General features: G+C 55.7%; 1 long non-coding RNA gene across 1 annotated transcript in view; it reads left to right on the top strand.

The window, feature by feature from the left end:
- The window catches only part of LOC119627225 (uncharacterized), a 46353-nt gene continuing 34767 nt past the window's right edge, over positions 1 to 11586 (top strand). Inside the window, exons 1-2 of the long non-coding RNA XR_005243316.2 lie at positions 1 to 335; positions 5450 to 5560. This is a non-coding gene — a long non-coding RNA (uncharacterized lncRNA). The remainder of the gene's footprint in view (positions 336 to 5449; positions 5561 to 11586) is intronic.

Here is an 11586-nt window from a genome sequence, read left to right as displayed (position 1 = left end):
CACGCACTGTTCTGGGAGCCGGGGATCACAGCTGAGAAAAGAACAGACAAAAGTCCTTGCCCCTATGGAGTTCATTTTGACAAGAGAGACAGACAATAAATGAGGCAAACAAATAAAATATGTATTGTGTTGGGAAGTAAAGAGGCCAAGGAGAAGGAAAAAAAATGGTAAGGGGCTAGAGAGTTCTGTGGTGAGGGCCCAGTGTTCACTAGGGTGACCTGGGAAGGCTTCCCTGAGAGGAAGTCATCTGAGTAGATCCTAAAGGAGGAGCCCTGGGGATGTTCCAGGCAGAGAAACGGCCAGTGCAAGGGCGCCGAGAGGGGAGCACGTCTCAGGTGAGTGAGGGGCAGCGAGGGGTCCCAGGTGGCTGGAGGAGGGAAGAAGGGGAGAGATAAGGGAACTAGGGAGGGCAGATCAGGAAGCACCCCACCCCACCCCTGGCAAAGGACTTTGTCTTTTACTATGAATAAGATGAAATCACAGAGGCTGGCATGGAGGAGGAGAGCAGTGGCTGCAGGGTAGGCCAAAGAGGAGAGCAGTGGCTGCAGGGTAGGCCAAAGACTATAGTGGGAGCAAGAAGGGGCAGGGAGACTGGTGGGAGGGCGGCCTGGCCAGAGGCATCCCTCTGGAGGTGGGAGAAGTTGGCTGAATTCTGAACAGTGCTTTGGAGTTAGACAGGACTTTCCTGTCAAATCACAGGAAATCAATTTGGCATGACGAGCAGGTGTTATCAAATCCTCACGTTATAGAAGACAGCATCAAACCTTGGTGAGGCTAGATGACGCGCATCGTGTCACGTAGTTACTAAGCGGTGTCTTTTCGAAGGCAGGAAGGTTGCAGGGTCTGTCTGAAGCTGACAGTAACGGATGTGTGGTCTGCAAGTGGGTGTGTTTGTAGGTCTTGCCTTTCTCTAGGTCTCCATATCTGTTGTCGCCCCATCTCCACCCCCCACTGCCACCTGTCAGCTTCTGCTCTTCTTACGCGTTGCAGACACATCTTCGTCTTCTCCCAAGCCCATTTCTAAGGGGCCTATATTTTTCTGGTGCCCAGAGTGTATGTGGGCGACCCTTGTAGCATCGGCATGCCTCATAAGAGCGTGAATGCCCCGGCGCGTGTGTTTCTGAGTGTGCGCATTACTTTGCTGTGTGTGAGCTGTATGTGCATACTGCTGGCTGTGAGCACCTATGGATGGGGGGGCTTAAGGGACTGGGTGTGTGCATGAGTGTAAATGTGTGTGTAAATGTGTGAGCACATGGAGGTATCCTCTCTCCTCTCTACTCCTTCAAATTTACTCCCATCCTGAAACGCCCAGGTCAAGCCCACTTCTCCAAGAAGCCCCCTCACTTTTCTAGGCCATAAGAAGCTCCCCCTGCTGAATCCCACCACCCCCTCCATCAGAATCACATACTCCACGGCTTTGACTGCTTTCCAGCGGATCTGCCTCCTAGAATGCCAGCTGTCCACATGTGGCAGGGCAAGGTGGGCATGCAGGCGCACATCCCTGCCCCTGTTCAACCATCAGGCTAGACCTCCTGGGGTCACCTCCCCCAGCCCCCCACGTGAGTTGTTTAATGGTGCTTTGGAGAAGGAGGGGCAGCAGCCTCAGTAGGGTCTAGTGAGCAGGACTGGCGGCCTCCAGCAGGCAGAGGCAGGTGCGCAGAGGTGGCTACGTCCTGAGCTCCCTTCCTCCCTGTGGGGAGCAGCTGAGTCTCCAGGCAGCAGGATGGAACTCTACACTGGAGTCTCTCAGTGAGCTCCCAGGGTGGGCTCGTGGGGGTCCTGGGAACACAGAGACTTGGCCCCCTAGAGAGACCTGTGGGCCTCAGGGTAGCCGGTCCCATCCTTTGCTCCCTCCCCTGCACCCTCTAGGGGCCCCCAGGCTGGGCCCCAAAGCAGGGTTCTTTCTGATGTAAACCCCCCTCTCCTTCTCTTTCCCCTTCTTCCTCCCAGAGCACCGATTCCTCTGTGAACCCTGTGGCCTCTCCTGCAGGTACTACTGGGTCCTTTCTCTTTCATCTACTGGAAATCAGGCCTTTGCTGTTAGCCTGAGTTTCCTGACAGACTAGAGAATCATTTTAGCCATGAGCCAAGTCATCCTCACATGGACCGCACTGGAAATCCTGGAGGCACATGGCCAGTTTAGTCTGCCACCCCACCGCCTGCCCTTCCCTCAGTCCTGGCCAGGCTCCTGCCTCAGGGCTTTTGTTCTAGCTGTTTCCTCTGTCTGAAATGTTCTCCCTCAGACTCTGCTTGGCTCTTCCTTCTCCAAACTCCTGTTGAAATATTGGCCTCTTCATGGGGCCTCGCTGGAGCACCCAGCTTACTATGGTGACCTGAGTGAGGGCACACCCCTGCACCCACCGGCACTCCTCATCTCCCAGCTCTGTCTGCTTCCCCTCTTTCTTTCCATAGAACCCACTGCCTACATAAGGATTATAGAATGTGAGGCTGGGCGCAGTGGCTCACACCTGTAATCCCAGCACTTTGGGAAGATGAGGCAGGAGGATCCCTTGAGGCCAGCCTGGGCAACATAGCAAGACCCGTCCTTACAAAAAAGAAATAGAAAATTAGCCAGGCTTGGTGGCACACACCTGTAGTCCCAGATACTCAGGAGGTTGAGGTAGGGGGTTCACTTGAGCCCAAGAGTTTGAGGCTGCAGTGAGCTGTGATCCCGCCACTGCACTCTAGCCTGGGTCACAGAGGGATACCCTATCTCAAAAAAAAAAAAAAAAAAAAAAAAGAGAAAGGAATGTATTTATTCTGTCTATTATGCCTTCCCAACAAAATGTGGACCCCACAAGGGCAGGAATCTTTTTTTTTTTTTTTTGAGACAGAGTCTCGCTCTGTCGCCCAGGCTGGAGTGCAGTGGCATGATCTCGGCTCCCCGCAAGCTCCGCCTCCTGGGTTCAAAGGATTCTTCTGCCGCAGCGTCCTGAGTAGCTGGGACTACAGGCGGATGCCATGACGCCCAGCTAATTTTTGTATTTTTAGTAGGGATGGAGTTTCACCATGTTGGCCAGGCTGGTCTCGAACTCCTGACCTCAGGTAATCTGCCTGCCTTGGTCTCCCAAAGTTCTGGAATTACAGGCATGAACCACCGCACCTAGCGGAAGGCAGGAATCTTTACTTTTCTCACTGATGTCTCCCCACTGCCCAGAACTTGCCAGGCCATTTTATGTGCTCTATAGACATTTACTTAGGTTGTCATTGGCACCGGAGCTGACAGCAGAGAGAAGCCTGAGGGAAGAAGGGAGGTCCTCAAAGCCATGGCTGCTCCTCAGAGGGGAGGTGGGGGCAGGGGAAGGAGAGGGGCCAGGCGGCCACTGGATCTCTAGACCACCCACCCCACTTGTCCTCCTCCCGGGGCGTGGGGGCCTGTCCGCCCTGCACACGCATGTTGGCGCACACCTGCGTTCGCTGCATATGTGGCCCCACCTCCCACCTAGCCATATGCACGCGCAGCTGACGTGGCTGTGGTTTTGAGGCCCCAGAGATACAGATTAGAGTCAGGGTGTCTGTCCTCTTCGGCTGCAGCAGCAGGCTGGGGTGGGGACAGGCACCCCCTGCAAGCAAGCACACAGAGGCCTTTCCTCCCTGAGCGTCTTGCACACACATGTGAACAGACAGGTGGTCCCCCCAGGCTGGCTGTCCTTAGACCTCAGGCCCAGGAGCTGTGCACCTATCTGTACTAGGCCTTGCTGCAGGGGAACAGGGTGGGGGGGGCAGAGGAAGTGGCTGTGGGCGCCCTTCCTAGTGTCTGAACTTCCACCTTTAGTATTTGTGCCCGACGCATGGGCGCCCAGCTTTGTTTGTCAGTTCTTTCCTTTGAGGGAAGCGTTATTTCTTTTGTCTTCTCATGTCAAAACCACATCCCTGCGGGACGGGTTCCACATTCAGCCCTTAGTGGTGTCGAGCTTGTCTGCCCAGGGCTCCCTCATGCACACACCATGTGGCCAGTCCTGGGGAGCATGCTGGTTCCCTGCTCAGAAACCTGCTGCTGCCAGCTCCAGCCCCGCACTCGGACCCAGTGCTCGAGACCCTGCCCTGCGGCCTTCTCCACCCCAGGCATCCTGCTTTGTGAGGAGATGAGTGTGGCCTTGAGCCAGATGTCCAGGTTCAATGCCAGCTCTGTAGGACTGGCAAGCCACTTAGCCTCTGTGCCCAGGTTCTCTCCCTTGCAGAACTGTTGTGAGAGTTAAGTAGGTTCATACATGCAAAGTGCTTAGCACAACATCTACTGTGCAGGAAAGCTGTCCATTAATATTAGCTGCCATGATGATCATTTCCTGCCTCAAAGTCAGGAGGGCCGAGAAATGGCCTTGTCAGGGTTTTGCAGCCCAGCTCTGGCCTCCCAGACTGAGCCAGCTGCTTCCAGGTCACCTGGGAGCTTGTTGGAGACTCAGAGTCCCAAGCCACTCTAGGGGTTGTGACACAGCAGCTCCGGGCTGGGCTGGGGTGGTGGGGCTAGGGGCCCCACACTGGGGCCTGCAGGCATCTGTGGGACAGGAATTCCCTGCAAGGCCCTTCCCCAGTCTCAGGCTGGTCCGCCCACCCGTCTTTCCACTTCTGCTTCTCCAGATCCCCTGTGCCTTGCAAGGCTCCTTTCCTGCAGGAAGTAGGCTCATGAACCCTGCCGCCAACACCCCACAACCCGTACTTCCTGGAGCCTCGGTTTCCTCAAGTATGAAAGGGGATAAAAAACGCCCACACCTCAGGATTAACATCAAGCGAGGTCTTAGATGGAAAGTGCCTGGCCCATGGCAGCCAAGAAGGCTAGTTATTATTACTGCTGTTGGTATTATTGCCCGCACCCTGCACCTGCTGAGCACCTGCATGTTCCTCTGGGTGCCTGGCAGGGTCTAAGTGCCTAAACTCACATCAGGCTTTGGGAAAGACGTGTTGACCAGGGTGGACTCTGATTAACCTTCCACCTCCTTGCCTTGGGCTCTTGGAGCTGAGAGGGAGCACCATGGCTGGAGTCTGAGGGTGGCTGGCCCTCACTACAAACAGCCTGAGCGAAGGAGGAAGGAAGAGGTGTTGAACTGAGTGGCTTGGGCCCCAAAGGAAGTTGAAAGCTAGGCCGCGGAGTGACAGTTCTTGGGGGCCCCACTGCAGCTCCCTGCCTGTCCCACCAGCTGCTGTCAGTGGGGAGTGCACAGGCCCGGGGTGGGTAGAGGTAGGGTCCCAGCGTGGGCCAGCTGCCTGGGCCCTGCCACTGCAGACCTGGACGGCCACCAGAGCTTTGCTTCTTGGGATCAGCATTGCCTTCTCCAGGCTCCTTCAGTGGAAGCCGTTTACCAGCACCTTCTCACTGCACACCCAGGCCCCACCTCGCCCCACCTCGCCCAGGCGCAGCCCTAGAAAATATCCATGAAGCACTCACTGTGTGCCAGGTGGTTTCAGTTCCACAACCTCATTTAATCCTCCACAATTCCTTGACATTTTATAGGAAAGAAAACTGGCTCAGAGAGGCTGAGTCACCTGCTCAAGATGACACAGCTTGTGGGTGGCTGAGTTGGCCTTCCAACCCAGATTCCTGTCATGTTCCTCAAGCCGACAGGTGGGTGAATTTGTGCTGGAAGAGACTGTGCGACTAGGCCTCTTGTTTGTCAGAGAGGAAATAGACAGCCCGCACTGGGAATTGAGTGCCCCAGGCCATGCCGCAGGCTCCTGGCAGAACCAGGATGGGTTATAGAAACTTCTTTTGGCACTGGGTGCCAATGGGAGGGGCTCTGCCGGGAAGGCTTCCTCCTTTGCTGCCTGCAGGTCTCCACTCAGAGGCCACCTCCCCAGAGAGAAGCCTTTCTGGCAGTCCTAACTGAAGTAGGGCACTGTTACCCTCTCCCCCTGGGCTGGCTTCAGTTTTCTTGGTGGCACTTATTGTCACTTGCAGTGTTATGTATTCAATTATTTATTTATTGTTTCTCCCCCATGCTAGAATGTGAACTCCATGAGCTCCAGGAGGGTCTGTTGTGTTCCCTTGCCTAGAATAGTACCTTGCACAAACTCAACAATTTTTTGTGGAATGAATGAATGAGAGTGCCAGGCGATAAAGAAGCAAGTATGCATGGGGGAAAGTTTGGTGTGATAATTCTGGTGGAGGAGGGAACTGAGAAGTAATTTACAAAAGGGAAGGGGCAGGGCCACTGTGGACAGCCATAGCTTCTGGCACGAAGACTACGAAGTGAATGGTACCCCCTGAAGTTGGACAGTTCTCAACTTGGACAACAGTCCATGGTGCCCCTACGGGTGGGAAAGGACCATCCCCTCAGCAGGGACTGAAGGAGAAGGGAGCCAGGAATTGGGCAGGTCTGCAGGTGCCTGTAGCGGGAGGAACAGGCTGTTCCCTCTGTAAGGACGCCACGTGGTTGCGGTTAGCAGTTTGCCATCCGGTGTTGTCTCCACAGACAGTTGTCCAACCAGGGAGGGGGCGAGTGCTTTGCTGTGAGCAATCGCTAGTACCTGGAGCACCCAGCGGGCTGCGGGCAGGAAAATCACCCGACACACCCCACAAACACACACCAAACACTGTGGACAAAGATAATCGCAACAGGCAGAGGGGGGCTGTTTCCTGAGCCAGTCCTGGGCTCAGAGGTGGAGGACACTGTGTACTGAGGTCTCTCCCCTGAGCAGGGGCCTCGGTAAGGAACTTGTCACAGCTCTGTGGGCCCGGCCCCCTTCCTCCTCCCCAGCCCCACAGGCTGGGCACAGCAACAATCACCCAGCAATCGCGGGCCGTCTTCAGTGAGTCACCCTGCCCACAGCGAGCCTGGCTGGACGATGTTATCAGCTCCCCTGCTTACTTAATTCCTCGGGTGACATCACCACCGCCTCCGTCTTCTCCTTCTCGGTACTGTAGCCTGCAGCCTGGCATATCCTGGAAGGGAAGGCGGTGGAGGTCTCTTGCCAGAAACTACCAGGGCAGGTAAATTGGAACCTTCCGTTCCTTGACCTTTAGCCCCAAGAGGCTTGCCCTAGTTTCTTGCTGTGCACACAGGGGCCTCAGTTTACCTCCCAGGAGATGCTGTCTGCAGTGAAGCCCTGGGAAATGCATGGCGCCCCTACTCTGTGCTCATGCCCTCTCTCCTTGTGGAGAGGGAGTTTCCTGTTGGACAGAGGCCAAGCTGCTTGCCCTTCAATGTGTCCAGTTTATCCTGGGGTTGCACCCCCAAGTCCAGCCTGAGTTCTGTCTCACGTGGACACAGCTGCCTCCTAGCCTCTGTGATGGGCCTTTGGGTTCCCAGGCTCTCCCAGGCTCAGATGGGGCAGCCTGCTGGCCTTCTGTCCACCTCTGTGTCTGGCCACCATGCCCTGGGACTTAGCCCTTCACCTCCTGGGAGCCCAGGCCAGCCCTTCCCTGCCACAGCCTAGCATTCCCTTCTGCATCCCCTCACCTTCACCATTCCCAATACCGACCTGCAGGCCCAGTGGCACATGGGAAGCGCCGTAGGGTCAGTATAGCAGTGACAGAAGTGACCGGAGATGTGTATGGTTCCCTTTCAGCCTGGCCTCCTCCTCTGCATCCCAGTGGGATGAGGGAGGGGATTAGTTCCTCTCCCTGAATTGTCCTACTCTACGTCCTCCCCACCATTTGAGCTGGACAGCAGAGCGGGGAGGCTGAGTGGCCCCAGGGAGGGGCTGAGTGCAGGCCTCCCCAGCCGGACCTCAGTCTGTGATGGGAAGCTGCCCAAGCCTGGCATGCGAGGGAGGCAGTCAGGGGAAGCAGGTGGTGCTGGGCAGGGACAAGAGGCAACCCTCTGAGCTGCCAGCTTCCTCTATGACCCTCAGGGGACAGTTCCTCCAATGGCACTGCCAGAGGCTGGGGAAAGAGGTGTCTGAACACCAGTCACTTTTGCTCTAGTTTGACCAAAACAAATTGTTCCTTAGAAGGAAAAAGAAAAAAAACAAAACCACAAAACCCCAAAAACCTCACCATTGAGGTCATGCTGATCACCCCGTAGGCTGATAAACAAGTCCGGGAGCAGAGAGCATCCCTGGGCAGGGTGAGCACCCGCCACCGCACCCTTCCCATGGGCATTGGAGGTCGGCCTCGCCACTGCACACAAACACTGCTGCCCCCTCCACATCCTGGAAGGCTGCAGAATGCTGTTCCAACCTTCTGGAGTGGGGGGGCCCAGAGAGAGATCAAAGCAAGCCTGGGCTCCTCCCGACACATGCCACTCTCACTATACTGCTGTTTCCTCACCTGTCGAGTGGAGGAGCGATTGAGGCATTAAGTGTGAAGGTACTTGGAAGTGTTCACTGGCCAGCCAAGAGGCTGGCCCTGAAGAGAGGGGAAAAGGGAGAGGGAACATTTCAGAGAAGAGATCCCACCTCAATGATCTAAGGTCAGTTGATGACATCTGGCCTCAGATCTGATAGGCTCCCTTTAAGTCCTGAGCTGAGTTCTTATGAATGCTTCTAGTGAAGTGCACACCTCGAGAGTGATTGGTACCATTGCTGAACTTGGCTTGTGGTCTGCTCAGACCCTTGGCTCCTTCTCCAAATTCTAGAACACAACCTAACCAGATTTAATGGGTGTTCTTACTGTTGTACTTCCCTCGTTGATTGCAGACTAAGCTCAAATTCTAGTCCATCCTGATTGCTTCCCTCAGTTGAAGAGTACAGCCTGACTTTAGCTCTAGTTTGAGCCCTTATTCCTCTCTTTTTTTCTTTTCTTTTTTTTTTTGAGATGGAGTCTCACTCTGTCATCCAGGCTTGAGTGCAGTGGCATGATCTCAGCTCACTGCAACCTCCGCCTCCTGGGTTCAAGCGATTCTCCTGCCTCAGCCTCCTAACTGGGATTACAGGTGTGCACCAACGTGCCTGGCTAATTTTTGTATTTTTAGTAGAGATGGGATTTCACTATACTGGCCAGGCTAGTCTTGAACTCCAGCCCTCAGGTGATCCTCCTGCCTTGGCCTCACAAAGAACTACCACTCCTGTCCTGACCGCGTATCCCTCTTTAACTCTAAGCTCAAAGCTCCTGTCCACTTCCAGAGCCCCGTACATGCCTTGCACTCATTTGTCCGAAACCAAAGTTGTCTTTCTCTTACCAGTGCATTCCTCCACTTGAATGCTGCATCTTAGCTCACAGTCACACTCCCCATCATCCACACCAGAGGCTGAGCCACCCCTGACCAGTGCCTTCTGTCCAGTGCGTCTTATTGGCTCTCTCATCTGGTGGGTTCTAACGCTTTGGTGTCTTAAGGCTTCATCCCCTCTTCCTCATTCCTCTCCACCCCTCAGTTTCTATAGTAATTTAGATCCTCATCTCTTTCCTTAAGAACAACCAGTGGAACCAATCAGAACTCTGAGGCCATCCTCACACAGCTGCCAGGGGCTTTTTTCTGATGCCATGGTGCCCTCCTCTCTTGGTGGCTCCCTGCCTGCCCCTCTAGCTTCATGCTCTGACCCTGCTGGGCGCAGACCGTGTGCATCTGGAAACAGCTGGGCCTAACTGCTTCATTACCTATGCTCAGGCTGCTGGCAAGGCCCTCCCCTCCTCCCTGTCCCCTTCTGCTGCCTTCAGGAGGCTTCCCTGACTGAAGACACATGGCTAGTGCTCCTTCCTCCGTGCCCCTACCCTGTCCACTTCCTGCTGAGCATGCTCCTCCCTCGGGTGCCTTCCCAGTTACAGACTCAGTCCCTACCCTGGCCGCAGACAGGGCCTTCTTCTCTCTACCTAGACTGCAGCCCCACCAACCCTATGTGGTGGCTATGTGCCAGGCAGACCTGGAGTGGGTATCCCGTTTTACCCACTTCCCACTGGGGACCTCAGACAAGTGACTTTCTCTCTCTAGGTCTTCCTTTCCTCATCTGTCAAATGGGAGGATAACATAACCTGCGTCCCAGGATGGGTGGTTGGGCCTGGCACACTGTGAGGGGCAGCACAGGGCATCCGTGTGGCACCCGCTGTTGTGATGAATTGCTAGGACCTGAGAGAAAGTGTAGAGGGACCAGGGCTCCCCAGCACAGTCCTCCTGTTCTTCCCCTTTCTGGCTGTCTGCTCTCTCTACCCAGAAGAGGGCTTGGGCGAGGCCACCTCTTCCCCTCTGCAGCACTTCCTCCCCAGGACCCAGTGCTGTCCACACCAGCGGCAGGGTCCAGTGTCAGACTCGTTCTCCTCAGCCGGCGACGGTGTGGGCTGCCACACTCCTCTTCCTGGCTGCAACTGCAGTGCTTTGCTCAATAAGGCCCCAAGGGTTGCTGCAACCAAACAGGGACTGAGCCGCTGAGGTGACACACAGTACGCCAGTGGCTGCTAGCTCCAAAGTCCAGATGCTATGCACTCCGCCCTGCTGCTGCCCCTTCTGCTTTTCTTTTGGCATCTGAATGACCTTAGTCTCCTTATCTGCAAAATGGGCATAATAATTGCTTCTCTTGCTTCCTCAGCCAGAGGACAGGGAGAACAATGGGGCTGGGCTGGGAAGTTGTGAGAAAGTGAAGACCTCGCTTTGTGCAAGGCAGGTGAGCCTGGCTGGAGCGGGGGATATGACAGGAAGAACTGCAGGGAGACCTCACCTCACCACCCATCCAGCCACCTTGCATCGTTGGCCAGGGCCGTGTGTCTGAGTCCACAGCGCCCCCTGCTGGCTAGTCGGCCCAGAAGCTCCCTGTGGGCAGCACCAGACCCACACGGCGTTTCCCCGCAGGGACCACAGGGAAGGAGCGGCCCCTGCCCTCAGGGAGCCCCATTGGAGGAAGGACGTGCACCCAGGCCTCAGGGAGCCCAGACGGGGCGTGGGGAGCCAGGGCTTTTGTCTGAGAAGGGAGCTCCCGAGGCCAAGGAGCGTACCATTCTGCTCTGAGGAACCTGCTGAAATCCTTCTGCGGAAGGTCTACTGCCCGCCAGGGAGCCAGTGGTCAGCTCCAAGTCCAGCAGCCACGCCTTGATTAGGGCTGCCCCCCACCCAGCTCCCATCCCATATGTACTGTGAAGGGGGGACATCGGGCAAGGACAGACCCTGACAAGTCAGGCTGGGGTTGGTCAGGTCCCTGGCTCGCCCTCAGGCTGGGCCCCCGTTGGCATCAGCGGCCGTGCTCCCAGCCCTCCGGAGCCCAGGCGCCTTCCTCCCCTGTCGGACCTTTTCTCCAACTCAGTGGCTTCATCATCTCAGCTTTTCCTTAGCCTGGTTCTGTGCTGGGTGCTGGGGATTCTGGGAGGAGAAGCCCCTAACTGGCCCTCTGGGATTTCAGACATGCCCTTATCCCCTACCCTACCATCCCCCTTCCCTCCTTCCTCTTCAGTGTCTTCCCTGCTCCCTGGGCTCCAGGACCTGCTCTGGGAGGAAGGCAGCTGGGGCAAACAGACACCCCCTAGATTAAAATCCAGCCAGCGGTGGCCATCCTTCCAGGATGCTCTCCCAGTAATCCCACATCCTGGGCTCTTACTTACTGTCTTTGAGACTTTCCCCTCAAAATCTCTTCTCCCCCAGCTGCCTACATAAGTCCCCAGTTTAATTTCACCTCCTCCAGGAAGCCTCCCTGGCTGGATCTCAGCCTCTGTGGTTTTTCCCAACTTTAGACTTTTTCAGGATCTTTTGGCACACACTGCTTTATCCTATCTGCCCATAGTAGATGCTC

This window comes from Chlorocebus sabaeus, chromosome 14 (genome assembly GCF_047675955.1).
Source record: "Chlorocebus sabaeus isolate Y175 chromosome 14, mChlSab1.0.hap1, whole genome shotgun sequence".
NCBI lineage: Eukaryota > Metazoa > Chordata > Mammalia > Primates > Cercopithecidae > Chlorocebus > Chlorocebus sabaeus.
The sequence above is the reverse complement of the archived record's forward strand: the minus strand, read 5'-3'. Positions and strand labels throughout refer to the sequence as shown.